At 41.2% G+C, this 22,206-nt stretch overlaps 1 protein-coding gene across 5 annotated transcripts in view; it reads left to right on the top strand.

Moving 5' to 3' along the window:
- Nucleotides 1-244: 244 nt before the first annotated feature.
- Nucleotides 245-22,206, top strand: part of PLCB4 (phospholipase C beta 4) — a 418,616-nt gene continuing 396,654 nt past the window's right edge. For 2 of the 5 annotated variants that reach the window (XM_072800092.1, XM_072800096.1), the window contains exon 1: nt 6,477-6,632. The gene's annotated coding sequence lies outside the window, so the exon portion shown is untranslated. Of the gene's footprint in view, nt 333-442; nt 620-6,476; nt 6,633-22,206 lie in introns of those variants that run through there. The other 3 variants (XM_072800091.1, XM_072800090.1, XM_072800095.1) reach the window with 3 other exon arrangements.

Genomic DNA, 22,206 nt, shown 5'->3' with positions numbered 1-22,206 from the left:
GCGAGGTGCGCCCCGGCCCGCCCGCGCCCCCTCCCCGCCCGCGGCAGCCGGGCGGCCGGCCCTGCCCCTGCCCACCCCCAGCCCAGCCCGGGCGCGCCGCACTGGGCATGCTCCGTAGCCCGGGCAGGTTGGGGCTGCGAGGCGACAGCTCGGGCTCCGGAGCCGGGAGGCGAGCGCGGAGGGAGACTCGGGCTGGGGCGGAGGGAGCGGCCGGCCGCGGAGGGGCCGCGGGACCCGGGGCCGGGCACACGCCGAGCCCCGCGGGCGGCCGGGCGGGCGGGCGGGCGGGTTCGGCGAGCAGCGCCCGCGGAGACCCCCCGCCCTCGGCCGAGGTGAGGCTCCGCGCGGGGAGGCGGGCGGCGGGCGGGCGGCGGGGGCCGGCGGGAGGGCGGGACCGGACGCGCGGCGAGGGGGCTCGGCGGCCGGCTCGGGGTGGGGGCGCGGGGGCGGGCGCGGGCGCGGGGGCGAGGGCGGGCGCGCGGGAGCAGTAAGTGAGCCGCACCGCCAACAAGCTCTCGCTCACACACGCGCGCACACACGCGCGCGCACACACTGGGGCTCCAGGCGGCGGCGGCGTCCGCGGCCGCATCCCCGGCAGCAGCGCCCGGCAAAGTGACAGGTAGGAGAAGGCATTCCGGGTCCCGCCCGAGGATGCTCCGGCCCGGCCCGGCCCTGCCCTGCCCTGCCCGGCCCGGCCCGGCCCGCGGGGTTCGTTTGCTCCCGGCGGGTGCGTCCCGGACGCGCGCGCACCCGGATGCCTGCCGGGGAGCGGTGCAGGTGCGGGGCGGAGGCGGGGGTCCACGCGCCGCCCCTGCCCTGGGATCGTCGCCGCCGGGTTTCCTCAGACTCTGGCCAGACGTTCCCTGCTTCTGGCTAGAAATAGCTCGGCTCGACGTGTACAGGATTATTTTGCTTGGAAATAGTTGGCGCCGTGCAGAGCGTGTAAATGTGTGTGCATGTGGATCTCTTACCTCTTCTGGGGAGGTAATAGAAATGATTGACCATTTCCACCGAAAACAACACTGACAGGCCAGCACTCGATGGGGGCAGTGTTCGGGCCTCCTAAAAGCATATAAACGATGGAGATTAAAGGTCGTCTTGTTTTCAGAATTTTAAAGTTGCCTTTTCCTTAACTAATTAGACCCTGTTTATATAGTACAGTACTTCTGACTGTAGATTTTGTAGGCAGTGCTGTACAGAAGTATGGAAATCATGGAAGTCACCAATCTGCAGTTGTTTCTAAGTGCCCCTTTATCTAGAATCCTAAAACTCTCATAAACTAGCACTTTTCTAGAGAAAATACAAATGCCCATTATATTTTCAAACTTACGCGTGCATTTGAGACATAACCACCTACTCTTTTTTAACTCTTGTGAGTCTATTGTGTATAAACCCAGGTGTTTAAAATTTAATTTCGGTCACACCATTAATGTAAGGTCACTTTTTTTTTTTTTTAAGCCGTAAATGTGACACAGGGTGAATTATAAATTAACTTACGAGCGTGTGAGGATAGCTGTTTGATAATTCTGTTAGGTTAGCAAAAAATGTCATTCAAACATAGGCAGCTCAATAATATATAAAGTTGAATTGAGTTTCCTCTTTAAAGGAAAATCAGAGTCACAAAGTAAACATGACCAGGAAAAGCAACTGGTGACTTCACCTGGGCCATCTATGAGGAGGGTAAGAAAGTGTCTAAGGAACTGTGTCCTCAGGAAAAACTGTGTGTGTTTGTGTGTGTGTGAAATTTTTTCTCCTGTTAGTTTTTTTCAGGACTCTTGGTTTCAAAAATATGTGGTTGAACTGAGAACCTGATGTGTACTCTTCAGACTTCAGTGCCCTAAGTAATAGAGCAGAAGCGCAGAAATCAAGCTGGGTAGGGGTGTGTAGTTTAATCTGCCATTATCTGTGTTATGTAATCTAGAATGCTGTTTTTCATAGGACAGTCTTGCATAGTTCTCCGCTGGTGTTTTAGTATATTATTGTCATTGTCCTTTTGAACCGTAGAAGTTTAATAAATGATTGCCATCTTGGGAGAACACCTGTTTTCATAGAAATTCACTTCATAAGTGGAAGAGCATTTTTTTTATTGGCATTTTTATTCCATGAGACTTTTGCTGCCAGAGCCGGTAACCCTTTGCATGTGACATATTAATAGCATAGTTAAAGGTACCCTCTAGTAGGATACCAATTACACATCCCTCCAAATGTTATTACCCAACCATCTGAATTTCGTTTTGATTTAGCGTTGATGATATCACCACCCAGATTTGAATTAATGGCTGTTGAAATGCTATTCTACAAGTAACTGTCAAAACAGAATTTCTAAGACTCCATTTGATCACTGGATACACATTTCTATCTGTCGGAATAGTGCTACCTTTATTTTACAAATGCACACCCACACAGAAGAGCTTTGTTCTCAAATACTGTCTTCTGAGTTTTATATTTGTGTGCCTGAAAATGTGAATGATATTAAACTACTTCTGTGCTCCAGAATCTTGAGGGTAGTGTATTTTTGTCTATGAGGTAGCGAACTATGGAAGTTTAAAAAGTGGTAAGGATTACCAAAAAGCTTTTGCAGAAATGGACTTTAAAAATCTCTATCACTTTGAGCGATTTCATCTCCAGCAGAGACCTAGCAAGTGCCTTTCGCCCTATTTTATCTTTCCCAAGAATATAGCCAACTGTCTTTGCCCTAATGTACACTGATTTTTGACATCAGTTTATTAAGAATTGATATGTGTTTGCCTAGCAATCCCTAACCACCCTGGAAGTTAAAATTGAGGTAAAATGTTTATTAAGAATTGATATGTGTTTGCCTAGCAATCCCTAACCCACCCTGGAAGTTAAAATTGAGGTAAAATTGACTTTCAGTGCTGCTGTGTTATTCTCCTTGAACCGATCAAATTGGCATGGTAATTTGCGAACGGATGTGCTAGAAGTGAGGCCAGCTTCTGGATTTTCTGTTGCGTTCCCATCCTCAAAATTTCAGATGTAGCCAGCACTCTCAAATATCACAATTAACAAGTAACTTTTGTGGATTATCTTTAAAAATATGCTGTTAATTAGCTGCTGAGTTTATTGATTTTTAAAATTTTAAAAACTTACATTGAGAAAAATCTTACCTCTTTGTGTCACAGCACTTATATAGTCATAGGAAAGAAAGATGATGTATTTATCCTATTCTCCACAAATGCCCTAGTGAACTCCAGTATTTTCGGGGAAGTAAAAATATTCTTTGAAATTTAAATTTACATAGCAGATTGTGGCTAGATTATCATCATTTGTAAAGACCACTTGTAAGGATGAAACAGCGTGTTTATTAGCACTCATGACCCAGGTTTTTATTAAACTGGCTATCACAGTAAGTCTTGTAAAACCAAGAACTTCTGCGTTTTTATATGCAGAATGAGGTCAAGGACTAATGGAAACGCTTAATGATCACGCTTGGTATTTCATGTCCAGACTGAAGTTTCTAAAATAGGTGCTTTTCACCTCGTAATGTGAACTTGTAGGCCATATAAATGTCTGCCAAAAAGATTCATCCACCTATCGAGAAATAGATACAGCTTTTCATTGCTTATGGTGGGCAGCAGCGACTTCCTGTAGTTTTGTTGGTGGTGTTCAGATGTTCACTGTGTTTTCAAGGACACTGCTTAGTTCTCAGTACTGTCTATTCTGTATTTTTCGACTCCCCTGCAATCGTCAGGAAATCTAATAACCTTCGTAGGTCTTTCCTCCATTCCTTAGTATTTGTTTTTCTGTGTTATAGCTTCTCTTTTGATAAAGCCTTCCCCCTTAAAGTAGAAATACTTCTTCAAGGTGTAGTATTGTTTATCTCGTTATACCTTAATATGACATGAAGGTCTAGCACATTCAGAGGCTGTGATTCTTTACCTAACCAAATATAAAAATGGGTGGTTTCCTTCACCCCAGTGGAAATATAGTTGAGTGATAATGCATCACTGAGTAGATGAGTGAGAAGTCTCTATTGCCCTCATCAGAATTCAGCCTGCTTAAAAAAAAAAAAAAAAAAATCACCTCTAGTCACTTTTATCCTCAAGGCCAATTTCTCTCAATTGCAGCAACTTTGCAAATCCCACTTTGTAAAAGTTTGGCTGGAAGCTCATGCCTTTGGGTGCTTTTCATATGCTTAAGGTGTAACCCAAGTTCATAGACGAGGTTAAGGCACTAAAGCCCTACCTTCCAGATCTCTGCTGGAAGATCCAACTGTGCAAGAGGATGAATGGTCAGCAGTTTCTGTTTTTCTCTGCATGAACTCCATCTACTTTTTCTTTCCTTTGAGGAATCAAAATAGTTGAAAGGGACAGAAATCAGAATAAAGTTCTTCTCCAAACCCCTCCCTAGCCTACTACCTATAAAACCTTCCTTGAGAAGGTCACATACAACTTGACTGCTATCCTCTTGACTGGGAGTCTCCTTCATAGCTCTTCTCCTGTGATCCTTTGGCTTGCCAAGGGTTGGGAAATTCTACCCGTAGCTACCATGCTACCCTGAGGCCAGGCAAGTCATTGCTTTAAGATACATTGCCCTTAAGGCATTCTTTTCCTCCGGAGCAGTTAAAGGGTGTTTTTGGCTCCCAGACAGGACTGAAGTAGCTGTTTTTTTAGACCAAAAGGAAGAAAGTAACTTGAAGTCATTAATTATAAGCAACTCATCCAGAGAGCAGAGACTACGGACTGTTAGATTTATACTTGACATCTCATGCTGTCCTCCAGGCCAAGAGTTCTTCATCTCAGGTCCACCCTGTAATGGTCTGAGGATGGAATTTGGTGGGTCCATGAATATAGCAGGCAAATGAATCATGTCTTTATTTGCATTTACTTCCAAATGACAATTAAGCTAAGTATTGTCACTCTGGATCTTAGCATTTAATGGGTTGAAAAAGAAGCACGTGCATTATTAGGGTGTGCCCAGTTCTTTAAAAAAATATTTTGATAAATATATTACAATATAATTGGTTTCGTTTGCACTTAATTTTATGCATTTAAAAAGATTATGCTCATAAGGGTCTATATGATTCACCAGACTTGGCATGGGTGAGGTCTTGACCCACTGAAGGTAAAGAACAGCTGCTCTAGAAACACTTTGTCTTAGAGGCAGCTAGGGGCTAAGTGGGGGGTGGCACTGTGGGTTTGCTTTCGGCCATATAAAGTTGCTAAGACCCTCAGGTGGTGGAGTCAGGCAGACCTGAGTTCAAATCTCAATTATGTCACATATTAACTGTATGATCCTGCGTATCTACTCATTTGCCATCTGTAAAACAAGGAGAATAACTCCATAGAGCAAGAGTGCACAGCACTGTACTGTGCCGGATGCTGGATATTGTGTTACTGTTGCTGTTGATACAACTGCTATTGGTCCTTCTCCTAATCGTGCTAGTATTATTGCTCACCCTCTCCTTCTCTGTAGAGGCAGATGCCATTGACTTACCCCCATAGGCTGAATCAGTTCCTGTAAAATTTGTAACAAGGGGTGCCTGGGTGGCCCAGTCAGTTAAATATCTGCCTTTGGCTCAGGTCATGATCTCAGAGTCCTGAGATCAAGCCCCACACCAGGCTCCCTGCTCAGCAGGGACTCTGCCTCTCCCTGTTCCTCACCCCCTCACCCCCCCGCCCACAGCTCATGTGTACAATGTCTCCCTCTCTCTGAAATAAAATCTTAAAAAAACACCCCAGAATTTATAACAAGGAATATTTGCTCTGCCCTCCTGCAAGTATAGAAAGTTCTGGTCACCTTTTTGTGCTGCTGTGAAGTTCCAGATCTTCCTCTGGACTTGCCTAACCCTGTGACTGCATTTGGACAGGAGGACCTAACATTAACTCAGCCTTATCTGCCTCCGATTCTGTGACTGCGGGGCTGCAGACTCAGTGAGCCAGATGCTTTCCCCAGGGCATCTGTGTCTCCCGCCAGGCTTTTAAAAAAGACCACAGTAAGCCATTTAGGCCTGGAAGGAGAGAGGCATCCACTAGAATCATTTGGAGATCTCTGATGTTTAGGAGGCTTGGTGGCTCCTGTTTTCCCATGGGGGCTTCAGTGGCTGCACTTCACATAGTAATAGCAATAGCAGTAACAGAACAACAGACATTTGTCAAGCAATGGAAGTGTGCCATGTCATTGAATCCTTTCTCTGGTGGTTACTAATAAATAGTCTATTTTACATTTGGGGAAACTGGGGCTTAGAAAGGTGAAGTTAAATTTAGAGGAGGGATGCAAACCCAGGTAGATGGACGCCAGAATGCTAACTTCTAACCACTACTCTGTGTCACCTGCCAGTGAGGTACATACTCCTGAAAGATTTGTCGCAATAAGTTTCGTGACCGTTATTTTAAGTGACTGGGCTGACTAGAACAGAGAAGGTTCTGGCAATCCTGCTGTGAAAGTGTAATTGAAATAGGAAGTTGAGCATCAAGCCACGTGTCCTCATCTAATCTTACATGCTTTTGTCTCCGCAGGTGCATGGGCCACAAATCAGAAAGGGAGATTACTAAATGCTACTCTGGGGTAGCCTAAAAAGGAATTTTAGTGTTCTGCAGGGCCAGCTTTTACCTGGTGAAGTGCCTCATGGTTTCCCTCAGGGTGTGGCACATTTTGACTTTTCTGAGTGCCAGGTAAGCAAAGTGCGCTGCCCAGGTGTTAGATCTTTGGAAGTTTGGGGGTTGGGGGCGTGGTTATAGGGACCCATCATTTCTGCCAGGCAGGCATCGGGCACAGAGTCGCCAGTGCATCTACCATTTTAAGAGAAGCATAAAAATCCAGATTTATTTTTTATTTTATTTTATTTTTTAAAGGTTTCATTTTTTTTATTAGAGTGAAAGAGACAGAGCACGAGTTGGGGGGGTGGGGTAGAGGGAGATGGAGAAGCAGTCTCTCCACTGAGCAAGGAAGCCTGATACGGGGCTTGATCCCAGGATCTGAGATCATGACTTGAGCCGAAGGCAGAGGCCGAACCGACTGAGTCACCCAGGGGCCCCTTGAGATTTATTTTTAAGTGTGAGACCTCACTTGAAAATGCTTTAGAAATAAATTAAAATTAAAACAAACACGTCAGCCTACAGGGTGGCCAAACAAAACCTGTGGAATGAATTCAGCCCATCAGCTCCCATTTTGAGCCTTTTGTCAATTGTGCTCGGAAACACTGTGTACTAGAAATTGTGTACTAGACGTGTACTAGAAATTGCCAGAACTGTAGTTTCATCTTGATGTAAGCATGGCATCTTTTTTGTTCAGGCATTTTTTTTTCCCGTTTAATTTCTTACAAAGGCTGCTGTGGTCATTTATTTCCAGTGGACACAGATTTGAGATTCTGAATTTCTGCCTGTTTTTCTTCTGGCTCGTTTTTCTAAGATGTTAGCAAACATACAAAGTTGAGGGGGCAAGATGTTTTCTCTCGTATTTCATGGTGCTCTTTTAAGTAAGAACATCTCAGTATGGAGAAATGGATGACTTTGTGGGGACATGCGGGTTCTTTTGTGTATATTACTGTCTTGGACTCTAACCAGTCCCAAAATATTCTCCCTGCTATTTGGTAGTTGCCATATTTATCCTGTACATGCAGAATGTAGATCTGTTTCTGTAGGTTAGTGTTTCAAGGTGCAATCTACTTAACAGCCCTCATTTTCCTTTTGGTTCTTAAATGAGTGATCACAAGCAATCAAATGAGACTGAAGTCCCTTCGAGGTGGGTTTCTCTCATATCTGCTAATGCACTGTCATTGGACAAATCACCAAACCGCCTCTAGAATTTATTTATTTATTTGTTTGTTTGTTTGTTTATTTTTCTTTTTTTTTTTAAAGATTTTGTTTACTTATTTGAGAGAGAATGAGCGAGAGAGAACATGAGCAGGGGCGAGGGGCAGATGGAGAAGACTCCCCACTGAGCGTGGGACCCCAAGAATTCGGGGCTCCATTCCTGGACCCTGGGAACATGACCTGTGCCGATGGCAGATGCTTAACTGACTGAACCACCCAGGCACCCTCCCCTCTGGAATTTCTGTTAATTTTTTGTTTTCATTTGCTTTTAAAATGATGTATGTGATACATGAATATGTTCCAATCCAAATGATAATGCAGAAATACAGAAACAAAATGTAAAATACTCTTACCCACCTGTGCCCATCCCCAAATATCACAATTGGAAATAGCTTAGAGTGCCTCTCTCCCATTTTTGTGCATTTATATGTGTAATTACATATACATGTCTTTTTCTTACTATATAAACAATATTTATTTTGCATACATTTTTCTGTGATTTGCTTTTGTTTACTTAAGGTATGTCTTTGAGCTGTTTCTATGTCCAGTGTGCTGGTAATCTATTTCTTTTAACATTATAGAAACTTTGGTCCTATGAGTACTGTATTTTATTTAACCATTCACCTGTTTTCACGGTTACACAATGAAGGATTTGAGATCTTTTTACATAGGTCTTTGTATACATGTGGGAGATTGTCTTGTAGCTAAATTCCTAGAAATAGAAATAATTGGTCAAAAGGGTATGCACATTTTCCATTTTGAGAGAGCACTGCCAAATTGACTTTAAGAAAGGCCTCCAAGGAATTTCTATCTCGTGGAACCTTAAATTATGAACATATTCTATAATTGAAGCATGCCCCACATTGTTACACTGTTTCATTAATTCAGTTGGATTTCAGTTATATACAGTGCACCAGGAAATGATTGAGAAATAGTCTATGTCCTTAAATTTCTTGAAGATACAATACTTCATCAAAAGGAATTTCTCAATTAAGAGATGAGTTTAAAAACTCTTTAGTAAAAAGATACCTTGCAGACTCAGAATGGAAAATCTGTATTCTGATCAGTTTGGATAGCTCTGGAATTTTAGATTTCTCACAGCAGGAACATGTCATAAACACCCTTGAATGTATGGTCAAAGAAGTGAGGGACTGCACAGCTAACTGAGGTTGATTTTGACCTGGGAAAATCAAGTTAATTTCATTGCTAAAAATTCTGTCCAGGTGTACTTATAGCTGTCAATTTTTAAGTACTTACTTAAGAATCTCATTTACTTTCTACTTAGAGAATTATAAGGTTCATAGATAATGTTATTTTGTTTAGTTTATTATTTATTAGATACCAGAAGGTAATTTTCATAATATTTATAAATAATATATAGACAGAGGGCTATATACATTAGAAATTCCTCTTTATTTTCATTTTGAGAGATACTGGGAAAAATACAGAAATCTAGGTCACCAATTCTTAACTTTTTCCAGAAGTCACAACCTAAGTAAATGTAGTTGTTACCTATAATATGAAGTGAATTGTTAATACTTTTAGAATTTTGTGCCATCCCTTGAAAGATTGGGGATCACCTTAAAGTATCACTGTATCAGGTTTAATAATCTTGATGTGGGTAAAGGGCAGGCAAATGTTTCTGTTTTCAAAGATGAATCTGGTTCTTTCATGTTTCTCCAGATACCCAGTTTTAAGAAGAATTCTGGTTAGGTTTGGCAGTGACATTCAGATTCTGATTGTATGCCTTCTGCATGTTTATTTTTACAGCATGCTGAATTGTAGAAATATGGTAGGATTCAGTTATATTTCTTTGGCATCAAAACCTTGCTATTCAAGAAAGTGTGTACTAGGTTTTTGCTTGTGGAAATGTTACAACGATTTACAGTTTACAGACAATTTCCTTTGATAGTGTCTGCAAGAGCCACAGCAGAGGGCCTCACCCTTTAACCCCACGTCATTCAGGGCCTGCCAAGCAACAGATGGCGTGTGTAAACTGAGTCCTCTAAGGAAGGTTTAATAAAGGGACCCTTTGGAAGGTTTGGGCAGGTGTAGGTAACACAACCAGGTCGGTGCTGCAAGACCTAGCAGTAATAAGGAGCTGTTCTTGCTCTGAGTAGAGGAGCAGGAAGGGCTGCTGGGAGGCACAGTCCATCTGTAATGTGCCTGCAGGAAGACAGTAGGGGAATAAATATGCTTCCCTCACTCTTCCCTTGCCTCCCAAACTTCTGGCCAGTGTCTTCCATTAGCTGAATCCAGACAGAATCCAAAGGGCATAGGAGGGGATGGGAGGCTGGAGAGGTTGGCAGATGGGTCTGGGGAGGCAAATGGCAGACTCTACCCACCTGCCATCCAGAGAGGTGTCAGAGGTCAAGCCAGGGTGGAAAGTCTGGTTTGGGGGGACAAAGAAGAGAAAACAGTTACAGTAATTAAATTTACGTTGAAGGCGGGAATGTTCTACAATACCACATGGCTGGTATCAGTAAGATTTGTGGGCTTTAGGGAAACTTATTTTTTTAATTGTTGGTTCATTTTGTGTTTCTTGGGATATACATAGAACAGGAAACTTGATGTGTTTATCTGAAGATTTAAGAGTATAAGCTCTAGACAGCTGAGACAGAGGGATTCATAAAGTCTGTCAATATGGAGCTGGATATCTAAGATACAATTCCTTTGCTTTTAATATTTTATGAAAATATTTTATTTAAAATGTCAGGTACCCAAGGGAAGAGACTAGGAGGAAATTAAGATTAGCAGTGATTTTCCTTCAAAGGAGTCAATTTTACGGAATCATTAGCATTCCTGAATGGAAATGAACAAGCTTTATTTTCCCATTTGTTCAACATGGCAGTAAGACTCTGAGATTTTGGGCTCGTTTATTTTCTCATTTTTGTGGCCCTGTTGTTTGAAAAGATGAAAAGACTGCTCTGTTCGGCTTGTGTATTTGTTCTGAATGAACAAGCAGTGAAACTTGATTAGAATCATAAAATCATACTGCTGAAAGGAATATCAGTGTTCATTTCTTCTTACCTCTAAATATTACAGTGTAAGAAACTAAGATATTAGTGATTGCTGCTGCACAAATTCCTTGAGTTGGTGAATCTGGGGAAGTTGCATCGCTTTGTCCACTGGAAGGAATTGCACTAAACTAGTTCATTTTTGCTGTTACCTTACAGGCTCCTGATGTCCCTGTTTGCAAGGGCCTGCTTGTCCATCCTATAGGATTTTCATATATTAGAGGCAGAGCTTCCTAAACATCTGGTCCACCACCCAGCCCATAAAGTGGTATTCTCTGGGGGTCTCTACTTTGCCCTTGACTCATCCCACTCTGTTTGCTTTCTGTACAAGATAACTCATCCACTTCTATCATATTTACAACCTATTTCCTGATAACTCCAATATCCTTGACCTCTTGTCTGAGATCCACTTATATCCTGTTGTCTGCTGGATAGCCTACGGTTCAAGTCCTGTGGATTCTTTCAAATCTATGTATCCAAATGAGAAGTCCTCAGCTTTACTCCAAATCAGTGCCCCACCCTGGGTTCTAAATCTTCATTAAACACAACACTGATCTGTTTAGCCCAGGAATGTCTTGCATTTCTGTCTGTTCCTCTCTATTCCTCTCTATTCCTGTAGCCACTGCCTAAGATTTGTTCTCAATACTCTGGGCCTTGATTGTTCCTGTGATGTTTCAGTCAACTTCCCTGTTCTCTCATACATCCCTCATTCACGTGTTCTACTGGCTATTCATTTTTTTTTTTTTTTTTCCTTACTGGCTATTCAATGAGTATCAGGTACTCTTTTTTTTTTTTTTTTTTTTTTTTTTCAGGTACTCTTAACAGCGAGTGAGTTGCAGCTCTTGCCCTCAGTGGTTTACAGTTTACTGGAAGAGATAGATAAATGGCTACTTTATCTTTTTAAATATTTTATTTATTTGAGAGAGAGCGAGAGTGAAAGAGATCACAGAGGGAAGAGGGAGAAGTGGACTCACCACTGAGCAGGGACCCCAATGTGGGGCTTGATCTCAGGACCCTGAGATGATGACCTTGAGCCCAAGGTAGAGGCTTAAGTGACTGAGTCACCCAGGTGCCCCTACACAGCTACTCTATAAATTAACTTCTTAGGGCACCTGGTGATTCTTGGTTTCAGCTCTGGTCATGATCTTAGGGTCATGGGCTTGAGCTTCAAATTTGGCTCAGTGCTCGAGTCTGCTTGTGATTCTCTCTCCCTCTGCCCCTCCCCCTGTTAGCCCCCACACTTTCTTTATCTAAATAAATAAAATCTTTAAAAAAATTTACGTTCTGCCGCTTTATTCCATTCTCCTTACTCAGCTAAAGTAATTTGCACAAAATAGATCTTTTTATAGTGTTACCTCTAAAATGCTTCAACAGCTCCCTATTGCTTTCAGGACTTAATTCTGTTTCCTTAATTTGCCAGATACAAGCCATTCCATGGCCGGACCTCAACAGTGAAGTTTTAATGCTTTTATTTACGTCACCTATTCTAAGCTATATTAAAGTTCCAAGAACATAAGGTCCGTGGCTACTGTGCCTTTGCTGACTTTGCACCCAACCTCCTTCTGCAACTGGCTGAATCCTGCAGGCCTTGACATATCTCCCACAGCTGTCATCTTCCCTGCAAAACCTGCGTAGGTTTCAGCCCCAGGTTGGATGCTCCACGTAGGTCCTCCTGTTGCATGGTTTGCAAATTTGAGCCACAGCAGGACTTCCTTAGGGAAGGGAAGACTCTGATGCACATGAGAAGACTAAATCAATGTCTCTTAAATGATTGAACAACTAAATGCCATGATCGCAGAGTCTGCAGATTGGGCAAATTAGGGAAGCAATCTGATGACTAAGCAGAAGAAGTGCCATGTTAAATAAATTGAAACCATCTGCAGACTTACTATGGAGGGAAAAAGTATTCCGTGATTATTTACTCTGGCCTCTGAGAAGTAGCGCAGTGATCAATTTGGAAAGATGATCAGTAATTTGAAAACTCTGTGTTCATTAATTCTGTTAACAGAAGTTCTGATACTAATTAATAGTATACCAGAAGCAAAGGAGACATTTCCCTGAAGGTGGTTTATCATTTATTCCTGCTTTCCTGCTGGGCACGCTCTCACATTGTTTTTTTTTTACGAGTTAGATTTTAATCAAGTTATGCTTATTTTTCTTACAGTGTGTTAGATCTCCGAATCAGAGCAGCTTTTTCGTTTCTTTTTTTCTTTTTGTTTCAAACTTGGCTTGAAATTCACAGGAAAAAAGCATTTATTTAATCAGATTGTTTTTATTAAGTGGGACTCTTGGTAATCTAAAATGCTTTGTATTTATTTTTTTGTAGCATTTTACTTTCAGAATGGCTTGTGAATATATCTCTGTGCGAGAGAGAGGGAGAGAGAGAGGAGAGCTATTAATTAATTGAAGGAAAATATTCTGCTGAATATTGTTTTTAAGAGAGCATCTTTTGGAGTTCCCAAGTCAGGAGGGAGCATTTTATTCATGATGTTGGTTTGAATCACATGAAAATAGCGGCTCTGATGGTCTTAACCATGCTACCCTCCCCACTAAGCTTGGGGTGTCAGTTGTGTCTTCTTTATAATTGGCATCTTTTTGATTTAGCAAATTTCCTTTAGCTTTGTGTTGAAAAAGTGCTGGCTAAGTGTGCTAATTATTAGATATATCCTCGTTCAAATTTGAATGGGGACAGTGTTTAGAAGGATTGCTATATAGTTATTGCAGCTGCCGAGAGGAGATTTCATAATAGCACTTTGCAAATACAGAGAGGGAATATTCCCTTTTATTTAGCCTTTTTGGACCTGTGGGGCCCTCTGAAAACCTTAAGGCTGGCCTCATTCTGTCTATTTTTTATTCCCTTTGAAAGAATTTCAAAGTAACTAGTTAAAAGTTGCTCTCCCATCTGCCATAAGTAACATACAGAGATTTCTTGGTAGCTACTGGAGGGAAAGGAGGAAATTTGAAAGCACAGATGATCTGGGTATTAATACCACTCCTGAAAATGACTGAGCTTGAAGCAAGCTCTCCTGTACCCTTCTGTCACATGGTCATTTTCATTTTCTCACCTTGAACCGATAGATGTGACGGGCCACTGGGATTTGCATTAAGATTGATAACCGGGAAGAATCCACTCCTCAATTAAGAGCAACAAATGCCGCTTAAAAACCTTCTGCAAAGGTTGCACTTTTTACCGAGCCTGGTTCTCTCTTGGCTTTGTTGGAGAGGTCGAAGGCATACACTACCTGAAAGGTATACCTCACTGCTCAATAGGGACTGTGATTTCAAGAAAAATTCCTGGAAGCGGCCATTTGATTGCAGGAGGGCTATGATGCAAGGAACAGAGTGCTAGTGAATCAGTGCTTCCTACCCTCACGTAAGGTGCACAACCGTCAGAAAGTAGCACGCCCCCTCCCCTGCCCCTTCCACACACACACGGACTGTAAGGTCTCAGGCCCTGCCATGGACCAGGATAGGTCAGAAGGCACCGTGTAAAGAAATGGAATCAGTTCTTTGATAGTTTTGACTCATTACAGGGTGGCTTTGTGATACTCAGAATATTGTGATATCCCAGGACACTTAAGACCAGGCCGCAAATCCAACGTCCTATAGGCTTAGACAGTGTGCCTGGGCCTACAAATGTATGCAACCCTATTTAATTCTCTCAGTGATTCTGCAGGTTAGGTGTAATTACCACCTTTGAGAACTGAGTGATTAAAGTATTTACTCAAGGTCATGTGGTTGATCAGTGGTACAGACAGGCTTCCAACTAAAGGCGACCTGCATCCGTACGGCTACATCTCTGGTCAGCAAGCTGTGTTCTCCTCCCCTCCTGTCTGATGGAACTGATTCTGGTTCAGGGTAGCCATGGGTCCATTTAAACATACTCCCCTCTTTGGCTTCCTCTGCAGCCAGAACTGCTTACCCAGTTCTGGCCAACAGGGTATGGGCATACACCTTTGGATAGGCTTTTCCTTCCTGATTTCTTCCTTTCCTTCCTGGAATCTGGACGTGATGCTTAGACTTGCAGATGCCATCTTGTGGTTGTGGCAGTGAGAGCACACACCAAGGGTGGCAGAACGGGGAGTAGAAGGCACCTAGTTTCTTGATGACTTATTTGAATGGCTTTACCAGTCCTAATCAACTTACCTATGAGTTTCTTGTTAACTGAGAAGAATATGGATTAAATCGCTTTGATGGGTGTTATAGACTGAATTGTGTCCCTCCAGAATTCATATATTAAAGCCCTAACACCCACTTACATCACGTGACTATATTTGGAGATAAGGCCTTTAAAGAGAGAAGTTTAAAATGAGGCTATTCGGTTGGCACTTAGTCCAGTCTGACCAGGGTCCATATAGGAAGGAGGCTATCAGGATGTAAGAGAGAAACCAGGGATGTGTGTGTACAGAAGAAAGGCCATGTGAGGACACAATGAGAGGTGGATATTTTCATGCCAAGGAGACTTTACAGAAAACAGCCCCATCAGCACCTTGATCTTGACTCTTAGCCTCCAGAACTAGGAGAAAAAACATCTGTTTAAACCACCCTGCCTGGGTATTTTGTATGGCAACCCTAGCCAACTAGTATGGTGGGGTTTCTTTTACGTGCAGCTGAAAGCAGTCCGAGTGACCAAGGAACCAAAACAAATATGAGTTTAACAAAATAAGTTTAATGATTGATTAGTTCTACTGTTTCCCTTTTTTATGAATGCTGTCCCTATAGCACTTTGTGACACTATGCTTTGTTACTTGAACTTCCACTGTCCTGTCCCCCCCCCATAGATGCTCATGTATGCATACACACACATGTGCACAAGCGTGCATACATACATACGCACACATGCATACGGGCGCACACACCCTGAGCTCTCTTAGGCGAGATTGCCAATTTCGGTTTCCTCCTTCATAGCACAATATTTGCACTTTATAGTTGTTTGTAGAATAAATTATAGAAAAGAAAGTATGGCTTGCCCTTGAACAAGAAGGGGGCGGTTGGAAGTACCAACTGCCTGAGCAGTGGAGAATTTGCATATAATTTTGGCTTCTGGGAACCTTTACTAATAGCCTATTTTGTTGACCAGGAGCCTTACTGATAACACTGATAGTTGATTGACATATTTTGTATATGAATTATATACTGTATGCTTACAATAAAGAAAGCTAGAGAAAAGAACATGTTATTAAGGAAATCATAAGTAAGAGAAAATACATTTATAGTCCTATATCATATCTATTGAAAAAAATCCACGGATCAGTGGACCTGCGCAGTTCAAACCTCTGTTGTTCAAGGGTCAACTGTACTTGGAAATATTTAGGAAAACAGAATGGTTAGATTAGAATGATGACTCAAAAAATGTGTGCTCTTTTATCATTGCAAAATAATAATTTTGGTATTTGAACGTGTATTTCCTAATTTCACAGGGTGATTTTGTATCAGGTTGGTTTAGTTTACGGGGGCTTTGTTATCCTTGGACTTTCACGTCTACTTGTTCATAAGCAGGGATTTAGATAAACCATATATTGCCTCTAGTCTGTTCCTTTTCTTTTCTTTCCTTTTCTTTTCTTTCTTTTCTTTTCTTTTCTTTTTTCTTTTCTTTTAAGATTTATTTATTCATTCAGAGAGAGCAAGAGAAAGGCAGAGACGCAGGCAGAGGGAGAAGCAGGTTCCGTGCAGGAAGCCAGACGTGGGACTCGATCCCGGGTCTCCAGGATCACACCCTGGGCTGCAGGCAGTGCTAAACCGCTGCACCACCAGGGCTACCCTGTTCCTCTCTTTTCTGTATGGGTTTAATATTCTTCTTTAAGGAGTCTTAGAGTTGAAACATTTCATGTTAAATGAGCTTAAATCATTTCCCATAATTAGGAACTTGAATCACTGCCTAATTTACAATTTGATAAGTACTGTGTACTTACTGAATTCACTGCTATCAATCTAAGTCCTGGGGTAAGTTTTTTTAAACAAAATAAAAATGGTCCTTTGGTCCTTCTTTCTTTGATTTTAGCTTCTAACTGACCTTTTAAGCAGTCAAGGAAATATTTTGATTTCTTTTTAGGTAGTTGTTGCTTTCCTTTTCTAATATTCTTTTGTGTGAAGAATAAATTATGTGGACTTTGATGAAGTGCAATAAAATGTTTTGCTTGATTTGGTGCTTTTTAGAGAGTATAGTGCTGTTTTCTTAGTTAAGTCACACAGAAATTTGACAGCTGAGATATGATGTGTTTTCTTTAGAATATTCTACTTAGAAGCTGATATAGATACAATTGAATAGGGTCAACGTAATAACATGTCTTGACTCCTTTTGGTACGTGCATGAAACTTCAGTGACTACACGAACTCATCTGAATGTATTGGAATAAATGAATTTTGAGTCCTTTGGCTCTTTCAAGCAATCATAACTCATTTGCAATTTTAAATTATATTTGTGCAGTAGCTAACACATAGTAGGCTCTTAAATATGTTCTAAAATGAATTTGTAAGATGGAGACACTGACCATATGCTGTTATAATACTTCTCTTCCTTATTTCATGGTTTTGTGTGTCCTATTTTGGATTTGTATGCACTCTGCTGTTTCTAAAATTGGTAGCTAAGCAATGCATTTTTTAACATTAATTATCAAGTTTTGTCTTACTCTTAAATTCTTGTGGTTATATGAGGCAGCACAGTGAGCATCTATCTACCTTGCAGACACCTACTTTTCTGGGTTGAAAATATATTGACCTTGACTATAACCTTGACATTTTGGAACATTGACTAGACTCTGAAAACATAAAACCCAGTGTGGTCGTAAATACCTGTTCCTATAATGTCCTCAGTTACACAATAGAAAGAATCCAAAAAAATTGTCAGGGTACTTGAGCATTTTATATAGGAATTGGCTTGTACAGCACAGACTTACCCACAAGAAAGAGTTTATTTTCTGAAGAATCCTTCACCAAGCTGAAGGTTGAGGTTATGATCTTGGGGCTGTGATTCTTTGGTTATTATAATCATAACATCTAGAGGAATGTCTCTTTATTCCTTTTTATTTTTTTAAAGATTTTATTTATTTATTCATGAGAGACACAGAAAGAGAGAGAGAGAGAGAGAGGCAGAGACACAGGCAGAGGGAGAAGCAGGCTCCATGCAGGGAGCCTGATGTAGGACTCGATCCTGGGCCTCCAGGATCAGGCCCTGGGCTGAAGGCAGCGCTAAACCACTGAGCTATCCCGGGCTGCCTGTCTCTTCCTATGAACAAAATGATATGTTTTAAACTTTTTTTCGGAGGAATGTTACAAAATGTGTCTGTTGGATGACTCATTTTATAGTATAAGAGGTGACTTGAATTAAATTATCATTGAAATTTTTACCCTGTCTGCTTTACTCACTTAGACCATATGACTTTTTTTTTTTTAGACCATATGACTTTATGAAGAGTCAGGCAAAGCCAACATGAAAGAAGAAAAAGTGATTATCTGAAATTCATTGTATTTTTGTTTATTTCTTAAAGAAATAATTTATTCATGAGAAACACAGAGAGAGGCAGAGACATAGGCAGAGGGAGAGTCAGGCTCTCTGGGGAGAGACCCCTGTAGGACTTAATCCTGGGACTCGATCCTGGGACTCTAGGATCACACCCCGAGCTGAAGGCACTCAACTGCTGAGCCACCCAAGTGTCCCTGAAATTCAATTTATCTAGATTGAAAAGGATATATTTTACAACTGAGTATTCCACCTAGAAATTACCTTTCCAGAGTTATTCTCTACAAAGTGTAATATTAAATAAATGTGTTCAGGGCTACAGTACTAGCAAGTTGCAGTGCTTGAGTCTGGAGCCAAACCCTGATCATGATCCAGCTTCCTTTCCCATTCCATGTAGTGCACTTTCCAGGACTGTCTTTGTGTAGCCACTGAGTTGATGGTTTCATCCAAGTAGGCTGGTTGTTTTCATGTTGAAGGAGCTCAGATTAGAGGTACTGGTTATAGGAAGAAGGCTCAGAAAAGGGAATTGGGAAAAGGGGCTTGTGGCTGGCCATTCTCCTAGCTGACTTGGTGTCCTTGAGCAAGTCACCTGTCTCACTTAACTTATCTCATAGGACTTAACACTTATAGAACTTTCACATTTACTGTTAATCATTGGGAAGTGTCTTTGTCTCTAGTGAGACCTCTTGTGTTAAAGTCTGTTTGTCTTAATATAGCCAGTTCAGCTGTCATTTGCTTACTGTTTGAATGCATGGTGTAACTTTTTCCTTTCTCCTGACTTATTTGTGTGTTTCTATTTAAAGTGTTTCTCTTTGTTGGGCAAATCTAGTTGATTCTTACTTTATTATCATTATCATTGTTTTTATCTATTCTGACAGTCTGCCATTTGATTGGAGTGTTTAGTCCATTACATTAGAAGAAGCTGTTGATATGTTTATATTTAGGAGATAAAGTTTGAAGAGGTGTATTACATTTGCATTTTGATTTTTTGTATCTTCTCAATTTTCTAATTTAAGTTTATGAAAAAAAATCTTGTACAGGTTGGATACTTATTAGCGTAACTGGTTTGTTGAGTGGGTCACACTTAGACACAAACAGAAAGTAGTTTTATTCTTTTCCCACCTTGATGTTGGATGATAGTTTTGGCAGCTTCCATAGTTGTTGAGTCATTGTAAAGTATCAGAACAATCTCATTTTTGAATGTTAGAAAAATGTGTTATAATATGAATCAAAACTTCCATTTTCCCATCCAGTGCATAGCTTTTCCCCTTTTCCATCCTCAGATGTGACTGGTTACTTAGTGATCATCAGTGAGGAAGAAAAGGTCATTTCTGGTTTAATTCTCCTCTTGCTCTTCCTCCTACCCAGGGTCTCAGGCTCCTCCAGAGTTGTCAGGGGGCAGAAGGGGTGTTAAGACTGTTAGAGGTGCCTGGTTGGCTCAGTTGGTTAAGTGTCACGCTCTTTTTTAAAAAAGATTTTATTTATTTATTTGAGAGAGAGAGAGAGAGAGAGAGATTGAGAGCACAAGCAGGGGGAGTGGATAAAGGAGAAGCAGGCTTCCTGTTGAGCAGGCAGCTCGATACAGGGCTCAATCCCAGGACCCTGGGATCATGATCTGCTCCAAAGGCAGATGCTTAACCAACTGAGCCACCCAGATGCCCTAAATGTCTGATTCTTGATTTCAGCTCAGGTCATGATCTCAGGGTCTTGAGACTGGCCTCAGCATTGAGCTCCTTTTTATGCAGGGAGTTTGCTTGAGATTCTCTCTCTCCCTGTACCCCTACCCCACACTCGTTCTTTCTCTTTCTCTAAAAATAAATAAATCTTAAAAAAAAAGACTGTTAGCTGGTGCCATTTGTTTTCATGGCCAGCTCATCCTCAAACACATCCTGATGGTTTTTTTCTTTGTTTGTTTTGGAGACCCCATGCAGGTTCATTGGCACCATGCCATTACTGGACGTGGGAAGTGCAACTCCTGGGTAATCACTTATGATCTTGGGCTCCTGTCTTCCCGTGGTTTACCACTGGAGCATCCCTGAGCCCTTGTCCAGGAAGCCTACTTGGGTGGAGATCTTTTAGGATCACTCAAACCTCACTACCCTCTGATTTCCATTTGGCGTACAGGAAAACTCACATCTTGGCGCCATCAAACCCTGAAGTATAGCCCATTTTCTCTTTTACTGAGACTCTGTTGCCTTGCTTTGCTATTGAAGGCAGCATCAGCCAAGCTCTTTGCTCTAACCTCACACATGCCCCACAGAACAGGCTGCAAGTTTCTGCCCAGAGGAAGCATCCAGCCAGGGGGTAGGATATCAGCCTCCCTGCCTTCAGGTAGCCACAGTGTGGAGGGGTTGTTGTAGGCAGTTGGTGTGAACTGAGCGAGAGGGAAGGAAAGGGAATCACCCTTTATTCCTGAGAATTCCCTCTGAAGAAGTGTCTTCTACAGGTTCCTCTCATGTATAGACTCCTGGAGTTGACCTCAGGACTGGTTCAGCCATGCATTAGCACGTTGTCCTGTGGTCATGTGGAGGGAACTCATCACCTACTGTCTTTAGCGATGAGACCCTAGCTAAAATTTGAAACACTAAGAGACTTCCTCTTATACTTCTGTTTAAAAGAATTTAGAAATTATTGGCTCTGTAGCAAAATGCACAGATAAGTGTTATACTTTCAGCTACATTTATAACTTGTGAACTACCGCACTTTATAATCTTCTCCCTTCAATGTAATGAGAAATACTTAGTGTAAAATAAATGCGTAATATATTTACTCACGATGATTATAGGATATTGGTCTTTGGGAAAAGTAAGGGTGACCAATATGGTAAGAGGAATGAGGTTTCTAATCTGTAACACTCTGCTAATTTGGTTAAACAATTGGTCACATAAGTGGAAAAAATATAATTTGAAACTAATGTTACCTTTTAGTTTTGGTGATGGCTTCCTTTGCTGCCCAAAACTTTTTATTTTGGTGGAGTCCCAACAATTTACTTTTATTCTCCTGGCCTGAGGGGACATAGCCATAAACATATTGCTAAGGGTGCTATTTAACAGATTACTGCCTACATTTGCTTTCAGGAGTTTTATGGTTTCAGGTCTCATATTTAAGTGTGTTAATCCATTTTGGGTTTATTTCTGTATATGATATCAGAAAGTAGTAGTAGTCTGATTTCATTCTTTTGCATGTAGCTCTCCAGTTTTCCCAACACCATTTATTGAAAGGACTATCTTTCCCCTATTCTGTATTTTTGCTTCCTTTGTCATAGATTAATTAACCATATACATGTAAGTTTATTTCTGGGCTTTCTGTTTTTTTTTTTTTTTTTCTCCCATTGATCAATGTATCTGTTTTTGTGCCAGTACCATACTGTTTTGATTACTAAGGCTTTGTAGTATATTATGAAATCTGGGATTGTGATAGCTCCAGCTTTGTTCTTTCTGAAGATTGCTTTGGCTGTTTGAGGTCTTTTGTGATTCCATACAAATTTTAGGATTATTTTTTCTAGTTCTGTGAAAAATGCTATTGGTATTTTGATGGTGGTTACCTTGAATCTGTAGATTGCTTTGGGTAGTATAGATATTTTAGTGATATTAATTCTTGCAGTCTATGAGCATGGTATACTTTTCCATTTGTGTCATCTTTAATTTCTTTCATTAATGTCTCATAATGAGTTAGGTTGGCTAAGGCAGATGAAACCTGAAACTAAGTTGACAGGTACCTCTGATGGAAATCTCTAAACAGTTTAGATCATATATATATATTTATACATTTTATATATAATATGTATGTATTATGCATGTATATACATAATGCATATGTAAATCTGTATGTATAGGTAAATATGTTTATTTAACGTATATGTACACACATAAATACATGTATTTATGGTCCTGATATAGCTGTCAGAGAGAACAATTGCATATGATGAAGCTACCCCAAATATATTTTAGTAGTTGGT

The sequence above is a fragment of the Canis lupus genome, chromosome 26, assembly GCF_048164855.1.
Source record: "Canis lupus baileyi chromosome 26, mCanLup2.hap1, whole genome shotgun sequence".
Taxonomy (NCBI): Eukaryota; Metazoa; Chordata; class Mammalia; order Carnivora; family Canidae; genus Canis; species Canis lupus.
Note: the sequence above shows the minus strand (reverse complement) of the source record. Positions and strands in the feature narration are given on the sequence as shown.